The 13,855-nt window shown below is 42.3% G+C and overlaps 2 long non-coding RNA genes across 3 annotated transcripts in view; one reads left to right on the forward strand and one right to left on the reverse strand.

Annotated features, from left to right (window-relative positions):
* The window catches only part of LOC122428703, a 242,651-nt gene that overhangs the window by 193,781 nt on the left and 35,015 nt on the right, over window positions 1–13,855 (reverse strand). The window lies entirely within an intron of this gene.
* Window positions 224–3,931, forward strand: LOC122428702. Its single transcript, XR_006265797.1, has 3 exons — window positions 224–502; window positions 616–768; window positions 1,084–3,931. It is a non-coding gene; the product is annotated as an uncharacterized LOC122428702 (long non-coding RNA).

The raw sequence follows: 13,855 nt of genomic DNA on the forward strand, positions 1-13,855 counted from the left end.
AATTCAGTTTTTCCTTTTCAAAAACAGGAAGGGAAATAGCAATCAAATAACACAACCTGAAGAGGTCTTTGTATTGAAATCCATGTAGACAGCATTATCCTCCCTTCTGAAGATTTATCCCCCTGCACAAAAGGCCAGAAGGAGCGCGCTCAGCTTCTGTCACCCAAAGGCGTGAGTAACAGTGACATCTAGCGGCACGTGGAGATACAGGATGGTGAAACATGCTCAGCGAGAGCCCAGAGCGAAACCCGGGAGCCACAGGGCTGCATTCAAGTCTCCTGCGGCATGTGGCAATGAAACTGTATCCCAACGGGATCAGCGAGTCCCTTCTCTGGGAAAGTGATATTATTCTGGGTCAACACTTGGAAAAGTCACTCAGTATTCATTGCTGGGGAGTGGGAAGCCAGTAGTCAGATCACATCACCTCGGTCTTGGAATTGGAGAGATGGCCGCAGTATCACCGGGATTTTTTTTAAAGCATCATCAACATGGATCCACACAGGTTATGCTTCTCAGATAGGAGGAAGGCAGCTGAATATGCTTCCGAATGCCAACCCTAAAAATCTATCCAAAGATTAATTAAATTTCACTTTTCTTTCTTCTATGTCTCTACAGACTATTTTCTCCTGCCCACAGAAGAGGCCACCTCAGGCTATCCTCCAACAGCTGAAACTGGCAATCCGTCCTTTGGGTTAGACCTACGAGCCACACTCCTCTGCCCCGCTCTGCCTTGGGTGCCAGCCACAGCATCCTTTTGTCTGGTTCCAGGTCAGTAATCTCTCCTGGCATCTGCCTATCTCACCCCTTCCCTCCTCCTCCCCCTCCATCAAGAAATCTAATTCCAAGTTGGCAGGCAGCAGGTCAGAAATCTTTGAAAGCCGCAATTTCCATCACCCACGCTCGGGGCTCGCCTCTCGCACATTCTGCCAAATGCCAACTTATGCCCCCCCTCCTCTGTCACATCCTGCATCTCTGCGATGCCCAGGTTCTCACCTGAATCTTGCTCTCCCATCTGCTTCCCTCCCCTTCCTCAGCAGCAGGGCTGTCTTTTAATAGTAACATCCTGCCACATCTGTCCCAAAGGCCCAGCGCATCGTGTCATCCATCCTGGGACCCGCAGCCTCTTCAGAGTTACCGACTCTGGGACTTGCCTCTGTCAGAGGTGTCGAGAGGCCTCGGCGGGCCCAGAGCACCTGGGGAAAGAACTGACAGTCCCCTGAAACCCACACAATCACTTCTCTGCAAAGTGGACCAAGGTAAAGCAAAAGACTGAAGGCTGGTGTGACAGAGAAGACAAAGGAGAAAGCCACACCGAACCCCAATAGGTGACAGTTTTATTTCTTTTTACATGGTGAAAGGACATGTTCAGGGCTACTTTAGAACAGTCTGTTGGCCAAAGGAAAAAAAATTAAATATCTGGCATAATTTTTGCCCACTATGAAAAAAAATTTTTAAACACATGCACTGGGTATTTTATACCTTTTTTTGTTGTTTTAGAGAGAGGACCATGTCAATGTTTAATTTTGAAACTACAAATCGTATGGAAATGATATCCTGAAAAAATAGGATTTTACCTCACTTGTTCTTAACTTCTTATAACCATTATGTCATCACTATCAATTCTACCCCAAAAGAGCAAAGTCTGAGCTACCTACAAAAGGAGATAAAGAAAATGCCAGCAGGAAATTCGCTAGGGACCTGGTGGTTAGGACCTGGGGATTCTGTGTGCTGGGCCTGGGTTCAACCCCTGGTCAGGGAACAAAGGTTATGCAAACCATGTGACATGGTCAAAAAAAACCTAAAGCCAAAAAAGAGAGGGAGAGATCAGAAGGCAATTATTATCTATGATAAAAATACCCACTGAGCAGAAGGTGAAAATCTGACTCCAAAATCTGTGAGACTAGGAAAATGTTTACTTGTAGCAACTCAGAAAAGATGGATAAATCACTAACTAGCAAGAAAAAATGAAGTTACAAAAAAGTTTTTTTAGTATACTTTAGAGATACTATTATTTTTGTGCCACACTGCTGTATATATAACAGTGCCATATTTAAAGTGGAGTATATCATATATATGTATATATATTACCTGTACTGGGTCTTCACTGCTATGCATGGCTTTTTCTCATATATTACATGAAAGTGTTTGCTCTTTTTTCTTTCTGATAGCAAAGCAGGGACCAACCTAACTTTTCTATTGCCAATCCAGTACTATGTATACATCTATGTAGAATTTTTAAATATTAAAAGAATGCAACTGCAGTAAACAGATGCTTTAGTAAACTGAATTGTGTTCCCCCCACCCAAAGTCCACATGTGGAAGCTAGTAAGTCCAGTGCAGTGGTATTTGGAAGTAGAAGCTTTGGAGTAATCAAGCTGAGAGGAGGTCATGAGGATGGGGCCCCCATGACAGGATTAGTGTTCTTATAAGAAAGAACGGAGGGATGGCCATGCAATGAAAACCAGGAAGGGAGTCCTCACCAAGAACAAATCTGCTGGCACCTTGATATTGGTCTTTCCAGCAGCAGTAACTGAGAGAAACGTCCATGGTTTAAACCATCCAGTCTATTGTATTTTGTTATGTCAGCCCAAGCTAAAACAGATGACATCTGCCTCACACACTTTTCCATCTCTAAAATAAATATAGCCATAATCATGGAACCTTGACTATGCACCACCAAACCACCTGATCTACCAAAACTGGCACGTGATCAGGAGAAAAGGAAACATCTGTCCTTAAAAGGAAACAGGTAAAGAAGGGAGTTGGCATCAGAAAGATTCTTTCACAGACTGTGTAAAAGGAAAAAGAAAAGCACACACATAGAAACAGAGCTGAAGAACTGAGGTCGGAAAGACTGACAATGATTACAGGACTCGGACTCCGCAGGGCTAGTATTTGGAACTTGCTCTGTTCTCGCCACGTCTTTTGTGCTGCCGAGAAGACATTCAGCTTGAGAGGACAGGAAGCCAGTCTGCCATTCACTGACTACTACTAAAGAGGCGTATGGGATGAACAGGCTCCTGCAAGCTGAAAGAGCCGTGGGAGGTTTCCCCACCTTCACACTCTGAGGGATGGACTGATGGTGAGTGCTTGCCGAAGGCCGCAGCTCTCAAAGACACCTTTTGTTATTCTTTTAAAAGTAGTGCATCGCAATAATGCTCTGACTCAAAAACAAAGAATTCACTGAAACTGGTTAACAGTCTGGCTATAAAAGAAACCACCATCCCACTGTACCTGAGTTGAAATCCATTGCTTTCTGGTTATATAACCTCAAGCCAAGCATTTAGCCTCCCTGAACCTCAGTTCCCATCTTTAATCTAGAGATAATACATGTCTGCAGTCTCTTACCTGATGTCCTTAGGACTAGATTTCAGAATTTTTTATTATACAATGTAGTACATAAACTGAATTTTATGCAATACTCATAATGTCCAAGACAGCAGTTAGTAAGCAAACACATTGATAACCTTCAGCAAAATGATGTATTAATAATCTAATACTAATAGTAATCTAATATTAATAATACTAATAAAAGTTATTAATACTAGTTTTATGATGGTTCAAATCTGGTGTTGTTGCCAAAATTACAAAAAGAACTTTCCAATTTGGAGCTTTCCGGGTTTTGTATCTTGGGATGGGCAACTCATAAATACATTCACCCTAGAGTGACTATGAGGAATAAATGACATATGGAGGATAGAAACTCATAAGGTTATGTAGGATGGATTATAAATGAGAACCTAAGGAATTCTAAGGAGCCAAAGTATAAGGGAAATCTCTCCTGAGCATAAAGTCCCTCTCCAAAGATAACCAACACTCAGTTGCCAAGTGACCTGAGAGGCTCGCTGGGAAGGTACATCGTCTCCCTGGTTTCCATCTTCCATTCAGTATTCCCTTCTCCAGACCCGTGTCTTTAAGCCCTGTGGGAGCTGGCTTTTTGGCAGCTTGGGGAAGGGAAGCACATACCAGTGTTTTCTTTTTTAACACTCTGCCCACCTTCTAACTCCCTTCTCCCTCTTCGGGCCCCCAGAGAAAAGGAAAGAGCTTTGGGCATTGGTTTACAGTTTTTAAAATGTGCTGCCTCCACTGACCTCTCTAATCACTACAGCAGCAAATGAAAGGCCAGTCTTAACCTCCTATTTGCAGTTAGTATCAGGATCTAGTTTCCAAGCTTTCTGTATCCCCTTCAGGTGAAAAGCATCATCACAGGAGCCCTCCCAGGGTCCAGAAGATCTGTCTCTTCTCAGTTCAAAGCCCATGTCCGACTTCCCAAGCACAGTATTTATCTCTATTCCGAAGAATGCCTCCAATCCTGCCCAGTGACTCATTTAAAACCCTCCCACACTCACCTGTCAATCCCCGTAGGAATCCACCTTTCCCGAATTCTATCACCTTGGGTCTTACAACAGAAAATTGCTTTACAGTTTTAGCGGCAATGGAAGCCATTCAACCACTACTGTGAGCAGAGATCTGTTCTTTCACAGCTCCTGTGCATCTTAACAAAAGTCACAGACACAGATAGATATTAAATCTATCATTTATATGCTCAAAATCACTACATAGAGGTGTGGCTTGATATGAATCTAAATTCTAACTTTTAAAAGCCCCAGTGACACCTACTAAGATAAGGGTTTGGGAGAATGAACAATTACCGTGGAAGAATAACCACCCACACAAGTATCTTATGACTTAGACATTATATTTCTCAAACATCTTTTTTAAAAGAACATTGTAATTCAGGACAAGAGTCTTCATTTGAGGTATTTCAGTAACTAATAACAGGCCTTTACAATTGCTATCACTTCTGTCTAAATTCAGAAATCAGCAATTATGTGCATACACGTGTGTGTATGTTCCTGTGTATTAGCACATGAACATGTAAGCTTCATACCACAGTGTACTTAAAAGCATTAAAACATAATCTATTCCTATGTTGTTGGAGAAGAATATTTTTAAGGTAACAGTTATCCAAGTATCTCTGACAAAAAAGATTACTTGCATTAGTATTAATGTTTCAGCAGTTTAACTGTATTCTTATTGTTTCATAGGCCATAATTCTGATCTGATACCAAATTGCGCTTGTGAGCCCACTGTCCTGGTACGTGCAGTGCGTGTAGATCCCTTCCTTATGTTACACAACGCAGCGCTATATGGGCTATCGGGCCTCAAAACACCAGGTGGCAAACACTTCAAGAATTAGAGATGCTGTTACCATGGGGACAAGATGCTGGTCCTTCTCATGCAATCAACACACTTCCTTTTTCAGAAAAACTATTTCCACAGGAAAACAAATGAGCTCAAAATTTTTAAAGCTCGGTATTTAATAGTGACAGCAAAGCTGGGCAAGCAATGGGGAAACATTTAGGAAGCCTTGTTTTCAAAAACTCATTTCTGATTTTTGTTTTCCTCCCTGGCTAATACTAGGTGACGGGACCAATTTCAATGATCTCAGGCTCCACTTCTCAAGTGTCTGTCCTATGTGGTAGATTACCAAGCGGCCACAGATCATTTCTCTTCCTTTTCCTATATCCATTTGCACTTGACTTTGCAGCTCTTTCCACAAAGAGTGAGAATCTATTCCAGCACTTCTTGAATATGGCCTTATGTCATGTTTGTCTGGCCAACAGAATGCAGCAGAGCTGAGAACATATCAGTTCCATGCCTTGGGTCCAAACACCCTGCACTCTTCCACTTTCTTCCTTAGGGTCCTGCCCAGTTCCGTGTGAACACCCCTGGGCTACACGAGGAGGATGAGAGACACTGGCTTAGCCACGTCCACTGTTACCCAGTCTAAGCCGGCCGCCACCCTCAGGAGCGACCCACCTAGCTGAAAGGCAACTGCCTGCAGACACATAACTGCGCCCAGTGAGACCAAAAGAATAAGCGAACCCCCAGAATCATGAACGAAATAAACTTAAGAGTCTTAAGCCACTGAGTTTTGGAGTGGTTTATGTAACAAAGGGAAATCATGTACCAAACGCTTCTTTGTTAGTTCTGTCAAGTTTGAAGTCCACATGCAGCTGGATTCCTAAAACCAAAGACTAGTCTGGCATGACACATGCGGTGCTTAGTCACTCAGTCATGTCCGACTCTTTGCGATCCCACGGACTGTAGCCCACCAGGCTCCTCTGTCCTTGGGGATTCTCCAGGCAAGAATACTGGAGTGGGTTGCCATGCCCTCCTCCAGGGGATCTTCCCAATCCGGGGATAAAACCCAGGTCTCCTACATTGCAGGCAAACTCTTTACCAACTAAGCCACCAGGTAAGCCCAAGGATACTGGAGTGGGTAGCCTATTCCTTCTCCAGGGGACCTTCCTGACCCAGGAACCGAACCGGGGTTTCCGGCACTGCAGGTGGATTCTTTACCAGCTGGGCCACCAGGGAAGCCCTGAGTATCTATTAAAAATCCCAAGCTGGTATGCACAAGCATAAACATACATACATCCCTCCCTCTGACAATATGGACAGCAAAGAGTTTCCTGTCACATATGAGTTCAGATAAGTCTGAAAAGGAAATTTATCCCAGATGAACAATCGTCTCTCTCAACTGCATATTTACTACATGAAATCACCTTTGCTCTCCCAAGTATTAATATAAGACAAACATACTGTTATAGATTTTATGGAGAACACACACACAACCACAGGGAAAATTCCATTAATATGTTCATTGCATGCAAAGGAGATCATCATTCTTGTTTTATTTATTGGTGGTAGGTGAAATCTAACATAGTGGACAGTAAACAGTTAAATTTAAAATATTTTAGACTTTAAAATGTTTATCTCTAAAGCAGCCTTATTTTCCTGGAAAAAAATCTGAATGCTGTTCTTCAAATCTTCTTTTCCCACTTCTACATGCTCCCCCTTCCCTTCTCTTTTCCCAGCCATGGGGACCCTAGAGCCTTGCATTGAGATGGTGATCTCACAAGTTAAAGGACCCAGAATCCTCATGTCACCCTCATGGGGGGAGAGCTGCCCTGAAGAGCTGTCGAACACTATTTGATGTTGTATAGGAAAGAAATAAGTCAATGTTCTATACGTTAAGATTTCAGGATTTGTAACTACAAGCCAGCAAAGTCCACCATAAAGAAGTTTTAGGGCATGTGGACGTACTGACAGGCATGGTCCTGCAGAAGGAGGAAATGGCATTGATGCAGGAGAGAAAGGGGACAACTTCAGGAGCAACTTCCTTGAGAAGGTGATCCTCAGCCCATTTTCTCAGATAAGACGACAGAGTATGTGAAGTTGGCACACTTGCCGAGGGATGATCAGGGGGTACTTTTTTGGTTACCACTATTCTGACCCTAAATCAAGGGATAGATCATTGGCTGAGACTGAAGGGGACTGCAAGTCTGAGGACTAACTGGATGCTGTAAAACAGTCTTCTAAGGGAGAAGAGAGTGAATGACTAGAAAACTGTTGAATGTGAGATGTTCCCATTGGTACTGAATGAGTACACTCTCCTTTTGCTGTTGTTTAATCGCTCAGTTACATTCAACTCTTTGCTACCCCATGGACTGCAGGACACCGGGTTTCCCTGTCCATTGCCAGGTTTCCCTGTCCATCACCAACTTCCAGAGCTTGCTCAAGCTCATGTCCACTGAGCCGGGGATGCTATCCAACCATCTGATCCTCTGTCATCCCCTTCTCCTCCTGCCTTCAATCTTTCCCATCACCAAAGTCTTTTCTAAGGAGTAGGTTCTTCGCATCAGGTGGCCAAAGTATTAGAGTTTCACCTTCGCCCTTCCAATGAATGTTCAGGGTTATTTCTTTTAGGACTGACTGGTTTGATCTCCTTGCTGTCCAAGGGACTCTCAAGCGTCTTCTCCAACACCACAGTGCGAAGGCATCAATTTGTCGGTGCTCAGCCTTTTTTATTGTCCAGCTCTCACATGTGTACATGACTACTGGAAAAACCATAGGTTTGACTATACGAACCTTTGTAAGCAAAGTAATGTCTCTACTTCTTAATATGCTGTCTAGGTCATTGCTTTTGTCATTGTTTTTCTTCCAAGGAGCAAGCATCTTTCAATTTTATGCCTGCAGTCACCATCCACAGTGATTTTGGAGCCCAACAAAATAAAGTCTGCCTCTGTTTCCATTGTTTCTCCATCTATTTTCCATTAAGTAATGGGACCAGATGCCATCTCCTATGTTTTTTGAATGGTGAATTTTAATCCAGCTTTTTTCACTCTCCTCTTTCAACTTCGAGAGACTCAAATTCCTCTTCACTCTCTCTCAGAAGGGTGGTGTCATCGGCATGCCTGAGGTTATTAATATTTCTCCTAACAATCTTGATTCCAGCTTGCAATTAATGCAGACCAGCATTTTGCATGATGTACTCTGCATATAAACTAAATAAGCAGGGTGACAATATACAGCCTTGATGTACTCCTTTCCCAATCTGGAACCAGTCTGTTGTTCCATGTCCAGTTCTAACTGTTGCTTCTTGACCTGCATACAGGCTTCTCAGGAGGCATGTAAGATGACCTGGTATTCTCATCTCTTTAAGAATTATTTGTTGTGATCGACACAGTCAAAGGCTTTAGCGTAGTCAATGAAGCAAAGTAGATTTTTTTCTGGATTTCTCTTGCTTTTTCTATGATCCAGTGGATGTTGGCAACTTGACCTCTGGTTCCTCTGCCTTTTCTAAAACCAGCTTGTACATCTGGAAGTTCTTGGTTCATGTACTACTGAAGCCTGGGCTGGGAGAATTTTGAGCATTACTCTGCTACCATGTGCAATGAGTGTAATTGTGCGGTAGTTTGAGCATTCTTTGGCATTGCCTTTTTTTTGGGATTGGAGTGAAAACTGATCTTTTCCAGTCCTGTGGCCACTGCCAAGTTTTCCAAACTTGCTGGCATATTGAGTGCATCCCTTTCACAACATCATCTTTTAGGATTAGAAATAGTTCAGCCAGAATTCCATCATCTCCTCTAGTTTTGTTCATAGTGATGCTTCTTAAGGCCCACTTGACTTCACATTCCAGGATGTCTGGCTCTAGGTGAGTGATCACATCATCATGGTTATCCAGGTCATTAAGATCTTTTTTGTATACTTCTTCTGTGTATTTTTGCCACCTCTTCTTAATATCTTCTGCTTCTGTTAGGTCCATATCGCTTCTAGGCTTTATTGTGCCTATCTTTACATGAAATATTCCCTTGGCATCTCTAATTTTCTTGAAGAGATCTCTAGTCTTTCCCATTGTATTGTCTTCCCTCTATTTCTTTGCACTGTTCACTTTAAAAGGCTTTCTTATCTTTCCTTGCTATTCTCTGGAACTCTGCATTCAGATGGGCATAATTTCCTTTTCTCCTTTGCCTTTTGCTTCTCTTCTTTTCTCAGCTATCTGTAAGAAATCCTCAGACAATCATTTTGCCTTTTTGCATTCCTTTTTTCTTGCTTTTCTTTAGCCATGTTCAGCTGTTTGGCCACAGGCTTTATCTAAGTGAAGACTTGGATTTAATCACAGTGGAAGTTTTGCCAAGCAGGACTTATAATAAAAAGATGAGGCACCAGAAAAACAGAGGTGTAAAGAAGGCATGATTATGGCTTTATTTCCAGCTGTTTTTGACTGGAAACTGGAGCCTCTGTCAGTTTTCTTCTCTAGGTGACTGTATAGAGCAGACTCCTCGCCAACCAATGTTGACCATAAAGATTAGGTGAGAAGTGAACTTTTGTTTTGTGAGAACCAGTAGAATTTTGGGTTGGTGTGCATGTGTATGTTTGATTTGTCACCATAATAAACCTAGTCTCTCCTGATTTGTACACACTCCTTGATTCCACCGTGTACAAAGTAAGAACTGGGGAGGGAGGGATGAGAACGCATCAGAGAATGTGGAGAATGTGGTCACACTGAGGACACACAAGTAAGGGTCTCGGGGCTGCCAGATGGGCCAAGAGGCTTGGGTGAGTTGAAGTGACTGAGAAAAGTGAAGATGCGGGGCTTGGTTACATCTTCGGGAAAGGTACATTGGTAGGTGCACTTGAAGCCTCCTTCAACCGGTCCCTCAGGCACACTGTGATGGGGAGACGGGGCCTGTGGTCAGGAGTGGAGGGCAGTGGTGACAGCCTTGTGACTGGCTCCCACCACCCTCTGCATCCTGGTGGGGACAAAAGAAGCATGTCACTGTGATTATACGCACTTTTATTCTAACAAGGTATTTTCCCCTTCTTGGGCTTTCCAAATGACTCACACAGAGAACATATTAACCACCCCCAAGAAAGTCAAAACAAACATTTTTAGGAAGGCGAGGTGGAGGAAATAAAATAGAGGAAGAAAAGGAAATGCAAGGGAGGTGCATGAGAATCTTCATCACAGTTGATAGAGTTCAACAGGATGATGGGATTATGTGTCACTTTTGTTTTTTTGTTCTTTGCTGAAATTTCAAGGCTTCTGCAAGGAACTATAAGTATTAAGAGGTGGAAAATATATCATATACTCATAGATTCATTCACTTCTTCACTAATTCATTTAATAAGTAAATATCTGTTTATTGCACAGTATATGCTGAGCACTTTCATCAGTGCTAGAATTAGAAGCTAAGAAATTATCCAGTACAATTTGTTTATTTGAGTGGCTGGAAAAAGTCAAGAGAGATTATGAGACCACCTTAGTTAGATAGTTAGCAAGAGGACTAGAAAAATAGAGATAACCGTCTCTGGTTCTGGACTCTTCTACTTTCACCATTTGAACATCATGTACAAGGTTGTGATTTGACCGGTTGGTCAAATAATCACAGCAATACACCCCTTACTGGACGGTCCTCCCATTCCCCTTTAGTACACCATCCTCATGTTCCTCACTGAGAAGTTCTGTTTTGTAAATACCATTTCTCTGTCCTGAAACTTTCAAAGAATGTTCAATCACCTCCAAACAAAGTCTGGATGTTTTATCCTGACATGTAAGGCCTTCTTCAATCTGATGTTTACATATTTCTCAGATATATACTTGGTCTGCTCATTGCTCACATTTAAAAAATAATAAATTTAGCTATTATTTGTACCCTTCAGGCTCCATGACTACTCTCTGATTTTCTCTCATTATTTAGTAATTTTCTCAACAGAAATATGTAGCAGAAGGGGGAGGCAGCCAATCAATGAACACAACTGAACCCCAGACAATCAATCACAAAGGCTTAAATTCTAGTTCGAATTCTAATTCATCATTTAACAGGTATGTGATATTATGCTCCAAAATCACTGCAGATGGAGACTGCACCCATGAAATTAAAAGATGCTTGCTCCTTGGAAGAAAAGTTATGACCAACCTAGACAGCATATTAAAAAGCAGAGACATTACTTTGTCAACAAAGGTCCATCTAGTCAAAGCTATGATTTTTCCAGTGGTCATGTATGGATGTGAGAGTTGGACTATAAAGAAAGCTGAATGCAGAAGAATTGATGCTTTTGAACTGTGGTGTTGAACTCTTGAGAGTCCCCTGGACTGCAAGGAGATCCAACCAGTCCATCCTAAAGGAGATGAGTCCTGGGTGCTCACTGGAAGGACTGAGGCTGAAGCTGAAGCTCCAATACTTTGGCCACCTGATGCAGAGAGCTGACTCATTAGAAAAGACCCTGATGCTGGGAGGGATTGAAGGCAGGAGGAGAAGGGGATGACAGAGGATGAAATGGTTGGATGGCATCACCGACTCAATGGACATGAGTTTGTGTATACTCCAGGAGGTGGTGATGGACAGGGTGGCCTGGCGTGCTGCAGTCCATGGGGTCACAAAGAGTCAGACACGACTGAGTGACTGAACTGAACTGAACTGATATTAGTAAATAATCTTGGCTTCTTTGAAAACTCTGTATACTTCACAGGACTACTGTTCATTTCTTTCTTTATGGATTTTCATGTAATGAACTTTTATTGCATATTTATTACTCACCACAATCTGTTAGTTAACAAGCATTTATAAGAACAAGATGGGCATAGTCTCTGTGCTCTTGGATCAGGAATGAAGTCAATAAGAGAGGAAAATGGCAAGAGATTATCTATGATTATAATTTTTAAGGAGGATATTAAAGAACTAATACTTCTTAGAACACACATTGGAAAATGCAGGTCTAGAAGCAGATTAATCTGTGTGACTTGATATCTATCAGTGGAAGGAAAGTTATGACCAACCTAGACAGCATATTAAAAAGCAGAGACATTACTTTGTCAACAAAGGTCCGTCTAGTCAAGGCTATGGTTTTTCCAGTAGTCATGCACGGATGTGACAGTTGGACTATAAAGAAAGCTGAGAGCCGAAGAATTGATGCTTTTGAACTGTGGTGTTGGAGAAGACTCTTGAGAGTCCCTTGGACTGCAAGGAGATCCAACCAGTCCATCCTAAAGGAGATAAGTCCTGAGTGTTCATTGGAAGGACTGATGTTGAAGCTGAAGCTCCAATACTTTGGCCACCTCATGCGAAGAGTTGACTCATTTGAAAAGACCCTAATGCTGGGAAAGATTGAGGGCAGGAGGAGAAGGAGAAGACAGAGGATGAGATGGTTGGATGGCATCACTGACTCAATGGACATGGATTTGGGTAAACTCCAGGAGTTGGTGATGGACAGGGAGGCCTGGCGTGCTGCAGTTCATGGGGTTGCAAAGAGTCGGACACGACTGAACGACTGAACTGAACTGAACTGAAATGAAGGATAAATATTCTTGAAAATGTGGGAATACCATAAAAGGTTTGTTTTGTGGGTTAACAAGACAGTTTTCCTGGAAGGTGCTGCCACAAAGTAGATTTTTTTTCCCATTTCAAGAGTGAAGCTGCCTATGCAAAGGACAAGCTTCTATTTTACTTATAAAGGAAACAAATAAATAAGTGGACCAGGGAGTACATGAAACCAGTTATTCAATGCCCAGGCCTCTAGAGTAAGCCATGTTAGAGGGCTGGTAACTCCAGAGAATACAAACAGGGTGAGGTATCAGGCAACAATAAAAAAAAAAAAAAGAAAAGGAAATGCAGAGCATACAGGAAAGGAGATGGACGATGATGAAGCAGAAAAGGGAAAATTCCCAAAGCGGAGGGCTGGAATGAGAGGGAGGTAAAGCAGCAGGATCAACACAAAGCAGAGAACGTCCTTCAGTGATTACGTTTAGGAGAGGAACCACAGAGATACACAGAGAGAGCAGTTAAGAAAGGAGGCAGGAATGTTGATGTTTGGCAGAAACCAACACAGTACTGTAAGCAATCATCCTTCAATTAACAACTAAAAAATGAAAATAAATGTTTTAAAAGAGGCAGCAAAACTGAGAAACTGTAAAGCCACTGGGAAGTTGCAAGCCCTCTCAATATCTGCCCACTAGACACACCACATTCACAAGAAAAGAACAGGAGACAGTGGATCAACATTTTTTCAAAATGTTGATGAAAACAGGGAGGTGATGTGACTCGGCACAATTAAATTCACTGCCTAGGGTTGTTGCAGCAGCTGTAAAGAGTCAACAAATTGAGAATGTTGCAACAAAGAATAATTCTCAATCCCAGAAAGCAAGACTGAAATGTTGACATGTCCACAGATGGCTAAAGAGTACTTACCAGCTCTCAAAATGAGAAAAGATTATTAGTCCAACTTAAACTCAGCTTTACGTATTTTAGGCTCCACTCAACTCCATGGAATCCAGTAAAGAGTTCATGCACAGTGTAAATATTCTTTTTTGCTGCAAGTCTAAAAAAAGAACACCAAAATGATACTGACAAATGTATAACGGAATCCCAGTTGACTCCAACTGGGATCTGATCAATGGCCTGGAACCCAACTATGCCAGCCTACTTCCTTACCTACTGGCAGGAAAATTTGAATGTACATGTTCATGAGGCCATAATTAAATGATTGATGTCCCCCCCACACACAC

Source organism: Cervus canadensis, chromosome 27 (assembly GCF_019320065.1).
Source record: "Cervus canadensis isolate Bull #8, Minnesota chromosome 27, ASM1932006v1, whole genome shotgun sequence".
Lineage (NCBI taxonomy): Eukaryota > Metazoa > Chordata > Mammalia > Artiodactyla > Cervidae > Cervus > Cervus canadensis.